A 3914-nucleotide genomic window follows, 5' to 3' on the forward strand; every position below is an offset into this window, starting at 1 on the left:
TGAAAATTTGACCCCTATAAGGGTCTCCGATTACAAAGTTCGAGAAATTTAAAGACTTTTAGCTGAGGTCCTAAGCTATAACAAAATTCGAGTCCTTGACAAGCACTACTTGCGTCGAAGGTTGCGCTTGGAGCTTGACTCCGCATCTGATTGCTTTGACTGCATTAGACGCCTATCGAAAGCGGATTGTTGTTCCCTTAGTTCGGCGAGGGCTGCAATGATTTGCGCTTGAAATGCTTCGGTTTGGAATTGGGCGTTGTCTTGCATCTTGTCCAGCCTACGGATGTCAGAAGTGTGAACCTGCACTTCCACGTTGATATCCCGGAGTCAACTAGCTTGAACTCCAGACTGATAGGACTGATTAGCTAACTTACCCACCATTACCGGGAGTGCTCGATCAGCCGAACCTCCGCCGCGGACATCATAGAAGTCCCGGCACATGCCGTAGGGAGGGCGTAGGTTTTGCTGTTGGCTCCAATGGTGGAGGTGACTTCCCCAGACGGGAGTCGGTCCTTGAAAGTTCCTTACGAAGACGGGAGGTTGAATGGGTGGTGGATCGATAACTTCCGGCTCTGAGTCGGTACCGGAGTCATCACCCACTTCTATGGGTTCCTCGTCCTCTTCGGGATCATCTTCGATCAATCCTCCGTTGCCTTGGTTGGGAAAGTAGGGGGTCACCAGGGTGTGAAATCCAGCCGTTTGACTGTACGAGAAATAGGGTTATAAGAATTGAATAAAGTCGGAACATGCAAAACATGTAAGTTAAACTAGTTTAGATAGCAAATACTCCTATAGTATTTAAATTCTTGTGTTTGATTCTTGTAATGGTTTGGTAAGTTTTGACTTGTTGCTTACTACGATCATTCCTCAATATACGTTGGTCCAATCTCGAGAAAATATAGTTGATCACGCTATATTTGTCCAAAATCTGATTACATATATCGAGTCTCAATCGTAGTGTCAACTTGTCTAAATACTTTTATAGTTTGTATAACATGAACATAGTTTGTGGTATGCATGTAATTGTACTTAAATGAACTATCAATTTAAGTTGAACGCAAAACTGCTTAGGCGTAAAAAGAAAATTTGTTTTGTCAGAGAGTATTAGTCCCTTAAGCATTTATAGTTTGTATATCTTATGTGGTTCGATATACTTAGTTCACTATAAACATTGCTCTGATACCAATCTGTCACACCCCCAAACCTGAACGGCGGAAACGTTCGGGGGCGGATGACTTCATGTGGTAACGTAACAAATGAATACATAGTAAAGAAAGCAATACAACCATCATATATATAATTGAAAGTTTACATTTGTCAAAAGTTACATGTTCAAAACTCAATTACAATATGATGTCAAAATACGAGATTAAACTGGCGCCGCAGCATCCCTTTATCAAAAGCGAAATGAATACCTGAAATTACTGATTTCCTGGGACATACAAGAAATTTTGAAAGAGTAGATCAGCATTTAAGCTGGTGAATTTCATAAGTATTTAAGTGACAATGTTTGAATGAAATGAAATGTTTTATCTTTGTTTGTTTGTGTTTAGAAAATCCTATATTTTCTACTAGTATAAAAGTAGCCTTCACTCAAGACCAATGTTTGTCTCCAAAATGTATGTAAGTGTAAAATAACCAATGAGTTTGAAAACCTTGTAAATCAATGCATTTTTAATACCCCTTGTGAGTTTTATAACCATACTATTGACTCGGAATGCCTATACACAACGGTCTTCAGGCGTTGGAATGTTATGACGTTTGTCACCCCAAACGGTGGACTGCAGCTAACAGTCAGGGCGTGGGTTGTCAAGCCCGTATAGATCTATACACAAACACCATGCTCCCCCTCCAAGGGATTCTGGTATATAATACAGGACTTGAAATGTGTACTCGAACGTACATGAAGTTAGTGTCTCACAAAACCGTGGTATAAAAACAGATCTACTTGTTAAAATGTTACGTTTGTCCTTGTATACGAAAGTAAACTTTTTGAAATTCATGTTTCTAGTACATAGGAGTTAGAAATTTGTTCGTAAAACTATACCTATTATAGTTTTCTAAAAGTGCGTCTTGTTTGTTTAGAAATACCTAGAAAAGGAATCACTTGTTTATGAAAGCATAGATTTTTGGTGTAGAGTCTAAGATAGACAAGAATAATCTTAAGAAAAGTTTAGTTTATACATGCATTACAACAAATTTATATTTCAAAAGATAGAATGGTATTTTAACATATGTTATATATATGAAAGTTCCTTAAAAGTTTATAAATCGCATGTGATTTGGATATATAACAGTATATAAAAGAGTTTCTTTATGTAACACACGATAATACTCGTGTATTTTACTTGTAATCCCCCCCTTGAAAGCATATAAAAGCATTTAGAATATTTAAAAGGTTGATTAAGGGGTATGAAACTCACTTGAAAGTTTGAAGATAGCGAGGTGGAAAACCGGGCAGAGTTTCGTCTCGGGAAACAGATTTTCCTCGGGATTCTCGGGAATCTCGGGAGTAAAATTGACCCTCGGGACTTGAGCCAAAACGACCAGAGCTTCATGTTTGAACGGACACGGAAAACGAGGCAAGGTTGTGAGAGAGAGGAGAGAAATGAGCCCTTTTCTTGGAAGCCCTCGCATCCTATTTATAGTAAGGCTGGTCCGCCTCGATACGCGGGGCGTACGCTCGTACGCAGCGCGTACGCGTACGTCATGCATGACCGAAGCCTCGACTGCCTCGGCTTCGGATGGGACGGGTTGCTGGGTACGCGGGTCGGATGGGACGGCGGGTCGGACGGGACAGCAGGTCGGACGGGTCGGAGCTTCGGACGGGTCGGACGATTCGGATTGCTCGGAGATGGCGACGTGGACGATCAGAGGCCAAGTCCTTCGGGTACGCTGGGCGTACAGGAATACGCAGCGCGTACCTCGGATGAGGACGCTGACTCCCCTTCGGATAATGTCCGAATTTTGATTTTAAATAAATAATTAATTTATTTAATAAACTTCAAAAATTCATATCTTCTTCATACGAACTCCGTTCTCGATGGTCTTTATATCCACGCGTAGGTGAGACTACGCTCTACAACTTTCGTTTAGACTCCGTCGGCAAATTCCGAATTTTTTTTTTTATTATTTATTATAAACTCATCGTGTTTAAGGAATTTCTTTGAAAATTCATAACTTCTTTATCTGATGTCGGTTTTGCCAGACTTTTTACCGCTGGAATACCATTGTCGAGACCTTCGATTCTCGTTTAGGTCATTCCGGCCAAAAGTCGCTCGATCTCCGATTCGAGTTTTTAGCTGTCTGTTGCTAAGCCGAACTTGGAAAAATCATAACTTCGCTATATGAAGTCGGATTTGGGCGTTCTTTTCACGTACGATCATGGTTCACAGACATTTAAACATAGAAGGAAATTAAATAGAACTATTTGTACATTTTATTATGAAAGTAAATTTTATTACTAAAAAGTGGTTACAATACTTGACCCTTTTTGGTCATTACAAAGAGTTGAAATATCGGGTTGTCACAACTAATATTTAAACGACCTTCGCACGAGTACCTGATATCCCATCAGACCACATCTCAAGCGCGAGAAGGAAATAGGGTGGATAGCCTTCCTAAGTCTTTTAAACATTTCTTATATAACTATACATATAGAGGCATGCAATTTAGAATATAAAAGCATAAATAAGTTTTGTAAAACCTTTGAACATAATTATTATCTTAAGAGAAGATCGACTTGATGTCAATCTATAAAACGGTTTGAAGGCATGGGCTTGATAAAACAGTTTAATATAAAGAAACATTTGTTTGAAACACAATTGTAAATAAGTTTGAAATGAAACATACATAGTAAAAGGTACAGTGTAATAAGGAGTTTTAAACACATAAAGTGTTTATGAAAAACATTT

Source organism: Lactuca sativa, chromosome 3, assembly GCF_002870075.4.
Source record: "Lactuca sativa cultivar Salinas chromosome 3, Lsat_Salinas_v11, whole genome shotgun sequence".
NCBI classification, from domain to species: Eukaryota; Viridiplantae; Streptophyta; class Magnoliopsida; order Asterales; family Asteraceae; genus Lactuca; species Lactuca sativa.